Consider the following 15742-nt stretch of genomic DNA (forward strand, 5'->3'; position numbering starts at 1 on the left):
GCAAAGGCGCAACAGGGACGCAACACTATAAAACACGGGCGGAGCAGGAACGCAGCACAACAGAAGCGTCCACAAAATCTGCGAATAAATGGTTCATTAGGTTTTGAAATAACAAAGAGCTGGTTCCAACTTACTTCAAAATATCTGCAGGATGATGCACACAATCAAATTCGGCCGCAGCTGCAGTTCACCAGAGAATGCTGCAAATGGAATGGTTCATCAATGAAGTCAAAATAATATGTTGTAACTTACGTGTATTAGCTCTTAATTACAATACCAGCACAGGTCGGCCAGGAAAACACTAAGGAAATTACCTAATAAATGCAAAATTATAATTAATTTGTAAAATAAATCGGTTTTATTACAATACTTACCAAATTTCAAGCAATTAGAAAACAAATGCAGATGAATTTGAATATCGATATACATATTAGGAGGGTATAAGATAAGGAGGCGGAAGTAAAATATCATGACAGCATTTGGGTCTGCGTTTTGTTCCATAACTAACACTAAAAATCGCATTTAACACTTTAACACTATTTAAATTTGCATTTAATATTTTGAGCAAAAGTAAAAAGCTAAATAATTTTTGGAAAAAGCTTGAAGATAAACATAATTTCTCCGGCTAAACCCAAATAATAAAGCTAAATCTATCAAACCTGGAAAATATCTACCAGTAACTTTTTTTTTTGGTTATTTGAATAAAAACTATAGCTCCATTCTATTTTTTTAGTTCTTTCAATAAAAATTAAAATTTTTACTAAGGAACTTTTTATTTAACTAATGACATGGTATTTGAGATCATATTAAGAGGTATGAGACTAAAGGCAATGACGAAACCTCATTTGAAAAAACTTGAACTTGAGTTTTTATAAACAAACACAATGGCTCAAAAACCGATTGGTACTTTTTTTAATATTCACCATGTTATTCAAGTAAAAATTTTTTTGCAATTTTTTTTATAACGATATCGTTTGCGCTTTAATCACACCCAAAAAAACTAAGAATTCAACCTACATACATATATACATTTCGAAAATTTCCAAAAATTTTCGTGTAAATTTCGAACTTTTTACTCTGAATTTTTACAATTTTGGATATGCAGTTTTATAGCCCAAATTTCCTGTTGATTTTCTTTAATTTTTTGCAGCCGATCTTTAGTGATTTTTTCATTTAAAACTTGCCATTTATAACAAACTGGCGTTGATTTTTTCACTTCTTTTGTGAACAATCATAGTGTGCCGTTATATACCTGTCCAATTTTTTCTTTTTATTTAAAGAATCATTTAAAATATTTAGGCCAAGGCATATTAATAAGGTAGAAGTGACAACTAGCTCGCGCTCTCTTGTAGCTAGTTATAATGTCAAAAAACTGTAAACAAACAAATTAACCTTTTGAGGTGCGAGTGCTATGTTTGCTACAAATTACTATCAATTAAAACGCATCAGCATAAATACATACATATGTACGTATACTAATTTTAAGAATTACTTCAATATACCTTCAAAGAATTTTAATTGCATTCGCATTTTATATGCACATATACATATGGACAGACACGAATGCCTCATAAAGGAAACTACGCAAATAAAATGAACAGACACGAATGCCTCATAAAGGAAACTACGCAAATAAAATGAAAAATGTTTTATGAAACTGTTTTAAACAATTTTTTTTGGTTTTATTCGCCCAATGTTTTTGCCCCTTTAGATTCTTATTGAAATATTTAATTCTAAAAAACATCCGGCACTTTTTTATTAATTTTTTTCCATTGCGTAATTTGTATACCAACTCTTCATTGATAATATGATCACTTCGTTTGACGATAAGATGTTGTGAATTCTCTCTTTTTTTAAACTGTCCGGACTTAGATAAGTGGAAACATTAAAAAAATCTCTAGTAAAGCTTTCTCAATCACTTTCCGTTTCGAACCACTTATGTAATACTTCATTTAATTTCAATATTTTCAGTTTACTTTATCATATTGCATAATGCTATTTAGAATATTTGCAAATCAAGATTTTTCAAATACCTTTCGTTTGGTACCCATATTGTAACATTTCATTTATTTTATCAATTTAATTGAGTTGAATTTTCAAACAGGTGGTAAACCTCCTCAAACATATTTTCGACTGTATGTTTTCTTAAAACTATTTCGTTTGATACACACACATTACAATATTTCGTTTATTTAATCAATTTGACTGAGTTAAAATTTTAAAATAGGTTGCAACCCCCCTCAAAAATATTTTCAGCAGTCATGTTTTTTAAACCTCTTTAATTTGATACCTACATTGTAATAAGTCATTAATTATATCAATTAATTTTAGTTAAATTTTCAAATAGGTAACAACCCCCCTCAAAAATATTTTCGGCTGTAAGCCTTTTTAAAACTCTAAAGTTTAATACCCACATTTCAATATTTCATTTACTTTATCAATTTAACTGAGTTAAAATTTTAAAATAGGCGGCAACCCTCCTCAAAAACATTTCCAGCAGTTATCTTTATTAAACCTCTTTAATTTGATACTCATATTGCAATATTTCATTTATTGTATCGATGTACTTTAGTTAAATTTTCGATCAGGTGGCAACCCTCTTCAAACCTATTTTCGGCTCTGAGCCTTCTTAAGCCTCTTAATTTGACACCCACATGACAATATTTCATTTATTTTATCAATTTGACTGCGTTAATATTTTCAAATAGGTCAAAAATATTTCCAGCAGTTATCTTTCTTAAACCTCTTTAATTTAAATTGCAATATTTCATTTCTTTTGTCGATGTACTTTAGTTAAATTTTCAATCAGGTGGCAACCCTCTTTAAACATATTTTCGGCTGTAAACCTTCTTAAAACTCCTTAGATTGACACCCACATGGCGATATTTCATTTGTTTTATCAATTTGACTGAGTTAAAGTTTTCAAATAGGTGGCAACCCTAGTCAAAAATACTTCCATCAGTTATCTTTCTTAAACCTATTTAATTTGATACCCATATTGCAATATTTCATTATTTTATCGATGTAACTTAGTTAAATTTTCAATCAGGTGGCAACCATATTCAGACTTATTTTCGCTTGTAAGCCTTCTTAAAGCTCTTTAGTTTGACACCGACATGGCAATATTTCATTTATTTTATCAATTTGACTGAGTTAAAATTTTCAAATAGGTGGCAACCCTCGCCAAAAATATTTCCAGCAGTTATCTTTCTTAAACCTCTGTAATTTGATACCCATATTGCTATATTTCATTTATTTTATCGATGCTCTTTAGTTAAATTTTGAATCAGGTGGCAACCCTCTTCAAACATATTTTCGACTGTAAGCCTTCTTAAAACTCATTAGTTTGGTACCCACATGGAAATATTTAATTTTTTTTATCAATTTGACTGAGTTAAATTTTTCAAATAGGTGGCAACCCTCGCCAAAAATATTTCCAGCAGTTATATTTCTTAAACCTCTTTAATTTGATACACACATTGTAATCATTTATTTATGCTAGCAATATAATTGGGTTTAAAAATTTTCAAATAGGTGGCAACCCTCAAATTTTTCGCGATATCATTGGTCCTGGTATTATACCGAACAATACAAAAAAAAAATTATTCAAATCGGTTCAGCCGTTCTCGAGTTTTGACGACCGTAACATACGAACACAACATTTTTAACCGACTTCCAAAAAAGGAGGAGGTTATCAGTTCGTCGGAATATTTTTATTTTTTTTATTTTTATGTATGTTACCGCATAACTTTGGACCACGTCAACCGATTTCGATAATTCTCAGAGGTGGTCCCATACTAATCTGGTTTAGATCCGATCAGTGGATCATGAGATATATATATATATAATATATTTTTTATATGGGAGTTGAAGTCGGTTTTTTTTTTCCTAAAAATTACTTGTTATTAATATAAGATGTATTGTATGTTCCTTACGCTTTTATACATACATACTGTAAAAGTGTTGGGGCTGTTAACTTATCTGTTAACGATTTAACTATAGTTTAAAATAAATTTGTTTGTAAATTTGTTAAATGACCCATCAAGTCATTTGACCGTGTATGTTCTTGTGGTGTGATTATACCAGCGTGCTGGGTGTCGTTAGTGGTGAAATTAGCTCAAATTTCTAAGTAATAAGTAGTTTGGAGGAAATTTCTTGAACTATATGAGTCAAAGCTGTATTTGTGGAAGATTGCGTTCACGATATTGCAGTTGTGAATTACAAAAAAAAAAACAATATTAAACAAAATACTAGAAAAATTATGAAATTTCGGCTCTAATCATTTCGTTCTTCCCTCGATCTCATTTGTAAAGAAATAGATATTAAGGGGATTCATCTAAGCGTATAAATTTATCAATCGTATATTTTTGTATGTTTACACACACAGTTATATGAACGCCCCTAATTGTGTAAACTTTATACATCAGCTGTCGTGTTGTCAAAAAATTATAAAAAATAATAAAAATGCCGAAATTAAGTCAAAAATCAAAACTGAAAAGTCTTTATAAAGAAATTTTTATAAATGACTTGCTTATGCTGGAGATATTTGGAGAAAATGATGGTAGCATTTGTGTTTTCGTTTCTACTGTGGATTTGCTAATCCTGCACTTCCATTGCAGAAAATCAACGAAAGAAAGGAGACGAGGTTTGGGAAGAGTTTACTCTGGCAATGGCCGCATTTGAGGAGTTTAGGTATAGTGTTTCCTTTGTCCATCATTCTGTCCCTAAGTCCCAGCATTTTATACAAGACGTATTGCCAAACTTGGATGAAAAGAGATTCATCCGAATTGCGCGTGTCAGCCGGTCAACATTTAAAGCCATTATTGACTTAATTAAGGACGATGTTGTGTTTAACTGTCCGCGGTCTTGTAAGCAATTTCCCTTAGAAATGCAACTCCTAATTGTTTTATACCGATTGGGTTCGAGTGGTGAGGGAGCCACGGTTAGCAAAATTGCGAGTTTGTTTGGTGTGAGTGATGGTGGAGCAATACAGGTAAAACACAAAATAAAATACATATATAGTATGTATGTATTTGTTTTATCGAATATAATTTATTAAATTTTCATAGAACATGACCAAAAGAATATTCCACGCTATTTTAAAGCTGAGAACAAAATTTGTGTACTGGCCGGACGCTGCTGAGCGTCAAAATTTAGTATCTGAAACTTTTCACGAACTACCCCACTGTGTTGGTTATGTGGACGGGACTGAAATAAAATTAGCCGAAAAACCCCTTGACGACCCTGAAGCATATTTTTCAAGGAAGCATATGTACTCTTTGAAAGTGCAAGCTGTGTGCGACCATAAGCTACGCATTCGTCATGTAGTTCTGGGGTATCCTGGCAGTGTCCATGATGCCAGAATCTACAACAACTCTACTTTGACCACCGAAGCTTCAAATATGCTGACAGGAGCAGAATGGTTGGCAGCTGACAGTGCTTATAAACTAACGAGCACTGTTATAACCCCTTTCAGAGTCACCTCCACGGAATCCAATGCTCAGCAGCGAAGTTCTTTTAACCGAATCTTTAGTCAATTTCGAATAAGGATTGAGCATTGTTTTGGTTTGCTGAAAGAGCACTTCAGCAGTTTAAAAGAATTAAGAACTCCGATTAAAGATGATTCTTCGGTAAAATTTGCCTGTAGTTGGGTAATGGTGTGTGCGATCTTACACAACATTTTAATAAAGCAGCGAGACGATAACTTCCAAATAAGGGAAGATGTTGAGACTGACGACGATGAAGATGTACCTGAAAGCCAAAACTTTTCTACTACCGAGGGTGAAGCTAAACGGCGGGCGCTGTTAACACTTACAAATGTCACCTGTTTAAATACTCATTTATATTTAGGTTGTACTATCGGGTTATATGGTCTAAAAGTTTCCGCCTACAATAACAAATATCCCTTATTCGGAAATGCATCAAACCAAAGTATCAGTCTCTTTTATTTCTAAAATATAACACATATTTATAAAAAAAGGTTTCTGCCTATTGAACCAAATCTTTATATCGAAATGTTGTTCGAAGCGCTGAGGTCCGTTCGAGGCCGAATCTGAGGTCCGTTAACTTCCATCATGTCAGGTTCGAGATCACTTGAATGTTAAATGGCGAAAAACTCGTTGAACAAAACTGAAAATTGTTACACATGGGTTTTCGACTCGTGGACTATTAATTTTCAGGTTTGTTCAATGAATTTTTCCCCATTTGACCCTAAAGTGACTTCGAGCCTGAGATTCAGCGCTTGGAATAACATGTGGATATAAAGGTTCGGTTCAATATGCATACACTTTTTTAAACCTGTGAATTTGATGGAAATGCCCAATTTGAGCAACTAAGTTCAAATTCTTTGGCATTTTACCGTGGTTGCGCATATTGCACATTTCAATCAATTATAGTTCAAAAAAAAAAAGATACTGATGCTTCGTCTTGATACATTTCCGGATGGGGGGATACAGTGGTCGTCCAGTGTAGCGAATGATATCTAAATTACATTACATTGAACTGTCTTTTTTCAATTTTGATTGAATAAATAGAGTACCATTCATTTTGATAAGTGTTAATTCATTTATTTAAAAAAAAAAAACAATTCATTTATTTAAAAAACAAAAAACAATATATGTAGTACATATATGACATACAGTGTCGGGCATAAAAATAGCTTCCCGGCTCTTTACCAAGGTTTGGCTATTTTCCATTTATTTATTTAATGTTTATTATATTTTTGTAAAAGTATAACTCATTATATAACAAAACCCATGTAAGACAAACTTCAAACTTTGTACAAAGATTGGCAAAATTCGACAAAGTTCCAAAAATTTCAAACTTTTTAATCAGAATTTGTAGAAAAAAATGCAATTTAATAGCCCATTAAATTTTAGTATAATTATTTGCAAGTGTGAAGTTTCTAAAAATCCCGTTAATTTTAGAAATTTTTTTTTCTGACGGTGCTATGCATTTTCTCCCATAAAAAGTAAACTTGTAAAAATATCGTGACCCTATTTTTTTGTCCGACACTGTAGCTATAAAAACAGTTGGTCAAATTCTGGAGTCAAATGCCCCAATACACACAACATAGCATAACATCTCATTTAAATTCATTCACATATTTTCAGACTTAGGAGCTTTTGGTAATAACAGTACTTAACAAAATAAAATATGTTTGAACAAAAAACTAAACTTCAAAATCAATTGAAATTAAGAAGCTTGAACCTGAATGCAAAAATGTATATACACATACATACCCTGGCGGCAGAAATAATAGACTCGTCGTACTTTGAAGAGTTTTGGTTATATTTTTTTAGTTTATTTTATGTTTAATCTTTTTTATAGAAGCCCAGGTAGTTATACAACAAACATCATATAAATCCGCTTTTCGAACTTTGTACAAAAATTATAAAAATTCGACAAATTTTCACCAAATTTTCAAACTTTTTATTCAGAATCGGTATGCAGTTTTGTAGCGCATTCAATTTTAGTATAATAAAGTGTGTGTGTTACCGAAGAATCATCTTTAAGTGGCTAAAAAATTCCGTTGATTTTTGACAATGTTTTTGTAGGCAAGGCATTTTGAGATATCTCATTTTGCATTTCAAGGACATCCACTCGATTTTTTCTAAAGTTAAAGTCCTTGATTTAATTCTTATATAAAAACGTTCGGCTGTCGGTTTCTGAAACAACATAATAAGTACATAAATAAGTAAATGCTTTTTGTCAAATATTGCTGTTACTAAAAGGTTGCAAAACTGCCATGCATTTATATGCGTACGTTCACAGCGGCTCACTGGAGTAAGTTCCGGAATAGGCATTTATTAAGTCCTTGGAAAAAATGAGTAGCATTAATGTAATGAGACAAGTGAACCCTTCTAAAGACATGCCCATATTAAATATTAAATTAGCAAGAAATTGCTGATTTTTTGCATGCAAGGGTTTAATAAATAGCTATTCCGGAACTTGCTCCAGTGAACTATTGGAGATGCACTGATCTCGATCACGGCAAACAAACGTGCACGTTGCGAAGTTGAATACAAAATCGCCGGAGTTTGTAAGTGGCAGCAATCTCGGCTCATATTTAGTTGACTTCACATAAGCTGTTCACTTGTTTGAAAATCAGCAACTTAAAACATTTGGGTACAAACCTCAAAAGATTCCGGCCGCTCTTTTGTTTCGTCGGCAACCACTTGAATTAAGTGGAGAGTCTCCAGTTCTGTCCATCGGTGAGATGGGTTTGCCCTCCTTCTTTTGCATTTTTGTTTAGTGTTCTGAAATACGCAGGACTACATTTCATTTTGCAAAAATTATCCAGATATAATTTAATCTTACCTCTTCCATTGTTGTTTGATTTAATTTTTTGACACATGCACAATACTTGAATCAGCTGCTGCCTTCACACGGTTGCATTTTCTTCGTTTTATCGCGTTTATTCCCAGAAATTGGAGCGTAAACTTACCAAGTTTGTGTAAACGATTTTTCATACAAAATTTGACAGTTCATTTACAAACTGGATAAAGTTATAAGTTTACCAAGTTTATAAGGCATTTATACGCTTAGATGAATCCCCTTATTGTACCAGCATGCTGGTAAGTTATATGCTTCGAGCCTGATGGTACAATCACTTGATGGAACCAACAAGCAGCTGGTACAAAAAGGTTTTTGATTGGATAAAATATTAGCTTTTTTTCCAAAGTTCATTGTTTTTATATACCATTACTTATTGAAAATGTTTACGTGTATTCTTATATATGTATATGTAAGTAAAAAATTTTAGCTACCATTTTTAGCCACAACTACTTTTTTTAGCTCTTTTTTAGCCCTTTTTTTTAAAGGAATTTGGCTATCACTAAAAATTATGCGCGGCAACACTGCTTGGTACATTTGGCACACAGCGAATATACACACAAAGAGCCTTTTTTTGAAAAAGTATCACTTGTGTTTCACAAATTTATGTTATATTAGAAATAACTGACTATTTTTTAATGCAGAACGTAATAATAACGTTAAATAAAGGTAAATTTCAGAAATTCTTGAAACTTCGATATTTCGAAATTCAAGGAAGCTAATTTACTCAAAATTTATACTAACAGCAATCCCTTTAAAAGAAGTAACATTATTATAGAATTTCGGAAAGTGGGCGTGATACCGCCCACATAAGACTATATAAGTTTATCTCATTAAGTATAACTGAACATAGATACTATCAAAATTGTTAGAAATAGGGGTAAGACCACTTTTCTTACCATGTAACGGTAGGTTTCAGAAAGGTGAACAACTATATTTAATACTTGCGCCGGATATTTAATGTTCGGCTCCTCCTGAACTTAAACTTTTTTACTTGTTTGAAGCTGGTGCTTTTTTTGGTAAAAAACTTTTTCATTTTAATTTTTGGCATTTAGTTATGTTACCCAATAAAAACCGAAATACTTCGTTCGGCTGTGTGGTCGCTTTTATTTTGCTCCCGTAAAAAATTTTAAAATCAACTAGATTAGAGCTCTATTAATTTGCAGAAGTGTTTTCTATTCTACTATAAGACATAGCAAACCGTCGCACAGTGGGCCACCTCATACAAGTTAGCCGGAAAAACTATTTTGTTGCTTCAGATGCTTAGATTTGTTGCAAAAAGTGGCCATACAAAAATTTACCTTGATCAAGGATCGATTAGACGACACCAGAGGTCCTATGATGAGGGTTTGTAGCGAAAACGGTATATTGAAGGTAAATACGCCACAATAAAATTTTGAGCCCCCTTTTTTGAGGGCACCGTTCTCTTGAAAGGATATAACTTCCTCTAATCCAGAAATGTTAACCCCATTATATAGGGGGCGTGGCATCTGACCTACCGACTAAAATGTGAAAATTGATGTATCTCTAAAACCAATCCTGAATTTTGAAACAGCTACATATGTTATCAATACCATACTTATGACAAAAATTGTAGGTTTTGGAAAAGGGGGCATGCATCTCCTATACAAACCAAGTTTCAAATTTCGCTTATCTATTAAATCGCTTTTGCTAACGTACTTAATGCGAAAAGTGGTTGGTATTGGAAATGGGGATGTGGCACCTCCCATACAAAATGGAATTTTCATATCGCTTATCTCTAGAACTACTTATGATAAGGTTACGGATACACTTATATCTACAAATCAGAACTTGGCAAGAATCATTCAAAGTTAATCACAGTTTGACGGCAAATTGTTTGACACAAATTGCTCGTATTTAAATTTAGAATTATTGCATGAACTTAAGCGCACATCTCGAAGCTAATTAAAACAAATAGAAGAGCCTTCTCAGTAAAAACAGACCGTGCGATACACAGTGGGACGTCCCCATACATACAAGCTGCGGCCAAAAGTAGTAACCGTACTAGAAATTCGCTTAAATTTCGTATATGCGCTGTTCGGCACTTAGGAATGAAGAAATGTGGAAAATGGTAAAATTCAACGCGCTACCACGCCCACAGCTTCTGTGGGCGGAAATAGTAAATGTTATCCGATTTTGATGAAATTTAGAGCATATGATGGTTTTAACGAGATCGTCAAAATCGGTTTACATTATCGTCCAGTAATTCTATATACATATAATTTTTATGAAATTCGGTGTGCCCCGCTCGTTTAAACCAGAATTTTCCAACTTGAAAGATAATAAAGAATTTCTTATTACGACGCCCACCTTCTACACAAATTTTTTGGCTCCGAGTACCTATTTTTTTTTAGTTTTGGAGAAAATGAACAGGCACATTTATTTTATTTCTAAAGAAGTTCCTATTTCTTCTTTTTAAAAATGACAAAAGAAAAACGTTTACAATATCTACATACTAAATTATGTGCATGATATGTATTTACAATGAAACTTTCAATTTTACCTACATTTTATACAACAAAAGCTGAGATAAGGCCGGCAGGACTCTTGCCATCGAAAACGGATCTCGTCCAGAGAAGCGTCCATTTTTGGCTGAATGTTGAATGTGATTAATAGATTGCCGAGTCATTAATTTCTATATCTTCTTCAATTTCTATTTTATATTGCATATTAGTATTTATTTTATGTACACACCTTCCCTTCAACTCTACAATAAAAAATTATAGTTTAAAAAACTAAAGCCTCGCTATTAAAATTTCCATTCGTACTGTCATCAGGTATGTAACTTGAGAATAGAAATCGCTGCATCTTTTAGGCGCATCATTACATTATTACATAGTTAATAAAAGGGAGGTAAAAATTAAATAAATTTTACAGGAGGTGGGTCTATAAAAGGAAGAATAGAAGCTGAACTCGCAGTTCCTCGCAGCTGGAACTATTGTATGCATTTTTATCAAAAATCTCTTTGGTTTGGGTTAGCTGGATATTTGTCTATATATCTGCGCAATTCCTTTTCCAGAATTTGCTAACCCGTTTTTATTACTTTTGGCCGCTCTAGTCCCATTGTGCGACATCCACATCACCACAGTATTTCTGCGGCGTGGGCACAAACAACCAACTCCTCATCGTACAAACATATAGAGCATTTAAATAATGTAATTATATAAACAAATAAATTTTCCGTCGTAATGGCGAGGAGAGTGGGGGAAACGAGCCTGGTGGCGCTCAAACGCGGTGGTCAGCGTTTGCACCAACCCGCGGGACGGCGTGGCGCGTGGCCATCCGCGATTGCGCGCCACCACTGAAAAACCCAAGAAGTTGAGAACAAATATGCGCAACGCATTGATGGCTAAAAACAATAAAGGCCGGTCCACATAGAACTTTCGCGTTGGCTTTGGCGTTGGTTTGACAGAACGCACGTTAAAAGTATGCTTGCTACTATGCGAATCCTCGGGCCACTAAACTAACATATTACTTGATTAAAAAGGAAAAATATTTAACATAATTTTATTTATTTGCAACAGCTGACGAGCGACGCACGCGAAAAGTTGAGAGTTGGCCATCTTTTTGCTTTGTGTTGGCGTGAGCGTTGTCGAATTTTGGCTATGTGGACGGCTGCATTTAAATTCATGTATTCATAGTCAGCCGTTGAAGCGACGCCAACACCAACGCAACGCCAAAGTTCTATGCGGACGGGCCTTAAGAGCGCGATTACCCACGCACGTGTACGTAGCGTAGCGTAGAAGTACGTAGAAATATATCAAGTTTGCTGTTGATAAAAAGAGAGAGAAGCAACGTCTACGTCACGGTCATGCGGTGGTGAGTTTTTGTTAAAACGCAGATCCTATAAGATAGGCACGTTCTCCGTTTTTACGTCCGGGGAAAATTGTGCTTTAACAATTTACGTATACTGCAGAAAGGAATTCAACGCAACTGACGTGATGTTTAAAATATCATTCCATTGTGTCTAACTGTGTGGTTGCAAATCTTAATACAGAATTATAATTGGTATGGTTCAGTAAAATAAAGGCTTTATTTTACTGAACCATACAACTGCTTTTTGCAATTTCAGAAAGGAAATTAAGCCCGCGGGCTTCATTGCCTCATGTCGTTGGGCTTTATTTAATTTATTTTTAGGAAATAAAATAATATTTCCGCGGGCCTTATTTCACTTCGCCGGCATATACATATATCTTTGTCATAAAAAACATCTTGTTTTTAGTTTTTGTTACTTCCTTTGTTCCGAACAGTTTGCATATGCAGAGTTGCGACACATTGCAACCATATATATTGCATATTTTAAATATTCAATACAGCAATGAACAATTTTTCTGAATTTTCCATTTTTAAAAGACCAATAGTAACCAATAACAAACGAAGCATCAACTTTGTTTCTGATGCGCTGATTGCTCTAGCGATGCACTTCGATAACTTTTCGGATGCGTTTTGGAAAAGTACACATTGTCAATATTTTCTAGTTCGACGTTATGGAACATTATACTTTGTACGTTTGCAAAGTGATTGACGTTTTGGAAGTCAGCCTACGTGTCTATTTTCAATTGCTTTAGTGCAAGTTTTTTTTGCTACAGTTTACAAAAGATAATCAAAATAAAACGATATTAAACTGTATCTACATGAGGTGATTTTCTAAGCGATTCAACATCGCTACACCAAACTTGCCTGTGTAAATGATGTTTAAATTTTCTAAGCAACAAAGAAATCCGTTGACCCAAGTTGGCAGTAGATAAAATTTTGAATGAATATGAATAAATCCCAATATTTTTCTGATTTATCAAAATGTAAACACACTGAAAACTTCACTGCACTCGTTCACCCTTTATTGCCTGTGGAATTGATGTTGGTGTTTTCAAACTCTTATACATTTAATAAACCAATGGAGCAATTTGTATTTTAGTCGTAATTTAGCTTTGAACTAATTTGGATAATTTATATTACCACTAAGTCATTAGTCAGTAAGAACCCTTGCGTTTTTTGACTAATTAAATAAATAATTAAAATGAGCAACTTCAAGGCGATGTTTATCCACAATAAATTTTCATGACTTTAAAATCCGTATTAAGGAGTAAATCGGTGCTTAAATTTTTATGAAAGAAACATTTTGGCAAATTAGGTAAATATTTTTATTCCAGTAAAATTTTGGTATTTTTTTTTAAACATGTGGTAGTTGTGTTAGAAGTGAAAAATTACCCAAGATTTGGTAGATCTACCACAATTGAAGTAAAGTGGCAACACTGGTCTATGTTTCACAAGCAATGCTTATTTGTGTCGTGTGTCATGTGCAGTGTTGCCAGAACTTTTTCGGCTAAGAAATATAGCAAAATTAAGAAATCAAATATTATTATAACTTCAAAGCAATCAATGTTTTAGATAAAAATGATGGATTCTTGTAAGGAACAACTTATTTTGTACTTAAGTAAATATTTTTCTTAGCCTCACAAAATCTAGGCGGCTTAAGACAAAGTTTTGATTCCACCTCATTGTTCTGTAAACAGTGACGATTCGGTGTGATATTTAGCTCCATTGCGTGAAAACCAATACTTTAGTATCTTCCCGATAACCTTACTAAAGAGAAAGTACTCCCACTCTTTCTCCGGTCCTGACAACTTCTTCGCAACGCGATTCCCTGCAATATCAATGTTGCCTGGTACCTAAATGAATCGGACCGGGGAAAATTTTATTGCCAAAGTCGAGCTTCCTTAATGCAAGCTCTGCCTGATGCTTCGAAAATTTCCATGCCTAAATCGAGCTTCCTTAACACAAGCTCTTCCTGATGCTTCGACCCATCCGTGTGGAAATTCACCGGATCATTTTGCAACTTCTGCTCCCCGTTCGCTTATTCCTAAAGGTGAGGTGCCTGTCGAAAGAATTTAAAAACCAGTCTATCCACGCAGATATCGGATAAAGTCGAATACAAAAATTTTCGATATGTTTGTACTTCATCATCGCAAAGGGTGCGTTTAGAATCTAAACTTTAGATGCAGATGAATTTGAATATTGGTATACATATTAGGAGGGTATAAGAACAGGAGGCGGAAGTAAAATATTATGACAGCATTTGGCTTTGCGTTTTGTTCCATAACTAACACTAAAAATCGCATTTAACACTTTAACAATATTTAAATTTGCATTTAATATTTTGAGCAAAAGTAAAAAGCTAAATAATTTTTGGAAAAAGCTTGAAGATAAACATAATTTTTCCGGCTAAACCCAAATAATAAAGCTAAATCGATCAAACCTGGAAAATATCTACCAGTAACTTTTTTTTTTGGTTATTTGAATAAAAACTATAGCTCCATTCTATTTTTTTAGTTCTTTCAATAAAAATTAAAATTTTTACTAAGGAACTTTTTATTTAACTAATGACATGGTATTTGAGATCATATTAAGAGGTATGAGACTAAAGGCAATGACGAAACCTCATTTGAAAAAACTTGAACTTGAGTTTTTATAAACAAACACAATGGCTCAAAAACCGATTGATACTTTTTGAAGTGAAACTTCTTAATCGAGTTCGGAGATGGTTGCGTTAAATATTTAACACCAAGCCATAAAATGTGTATCGTTCGTTCGATTTTCAAAAATGAGGTGTCACATGAAAGGCCTTGTCCTTCGGGTGTGTAACATAGATTTAGTTCCATGAAAGGAGTTGCCACATGTTATATAAACGAATTCAAAATTTCTCTGCCGCAGAGGGTTGCGTTAAATATTTAACACCCAGGCATAAAATCTGTATCGTTCGTTCGATTTTCAAAAATGAGGTGTCACATGAAGGGCCTTGTCCTTCGGGTGTGCAACATAGCTTTAGTTCCATGAAAGGAGTTGCCACATGTTAGATAAACGAATTCAAAATTTCTCTGCCGCAGAGGGTTGCGTTAAATATTTAACACCAAGGCATAAAATATGTATCGTTCGTTCGATTTTCAAAAATGAGGTGTCACATGAAAGGCCTTGTCCTTCGGGTGTGCACCATAGATTTCGTTCCACGAAAGGAGTTGCCACATGTTAAAAAATCGAATTCAAAATTTCTCTGCCGCAGAGGGTTGCGTTAAATATTTAACACCAAGGCATAAAATCTGTATCGTTCGTTCGATTTTTAAAAATGAGGTGTCACATGAAAGGCCTTGTCCTTCGGGTGTGCAATATAGTTTTAGTTGTTTAAAGGGTTGCCATATATACGAAAATCAAATTCAAATTATTTATTAATTATCCCAATATGGGTATCAAAAGAAATGGTTTTGAATAAACTGTATTTTTTAGCTACATGTAGGAGGGTTGCCACTTGTTTCAAAAGTCAAATTATAAAAAAGTCTTATTCTTAAATACTATATAGTAAGCGTGAAAAGAAAGGGCTTAAAGAAACACAATT

At 33.6% G+C, this 15742-nt stretch overlaps 1 protein-coding gene and 1 long non-coding RNA gene across 2 annotated transcripts in view; one reads left to right on the plus strand and one right to left on the minus strand.

Annotated features, from left to right (window-relative positions):
- LOC108356533 (uncharacterized) lies at window positions 1–402 on the minus strand. The gene is made up of 4 exons (XR_001846612.1): window positions 375–402; window positions 253–314; window positions 135–200; window positions 1–78 (listed from the first exon to the last, which is right to left on the minus strand). It is a non-coding gene; the product is annotated as an uncharacterized LOC108356533 (long non-coding RNA).
- LOC108356474 (chaoptin-like) overlaps window positions 1–15742 on the plus strand; it is a 313273-nt gene that overhangs the window by 218991 nt on the left and 78540 nt on the right. The gene's annotated exons all lie outside the window — the stretch shown is intronic.

The sequence above is a fragment of the Rhagoletis zephyria genome, unplaced genomic scaffold (assembly GCF_001687245.7).
Source record: "Rhagoletis zephyria isolate East Lansing unplaced genomic scaffold, Rhagoletis_zephyria_1.1 Rzeph_scaffold_00173, whole genome shotgun sequence".
Taxonomy (NCBI): domain Eukaryota; kingdom Metazoa; phylum Arthropoda; class Insecta; order Diptera; family Tephritidae; genus Rhagoletis; species Rhagoletis zephyria.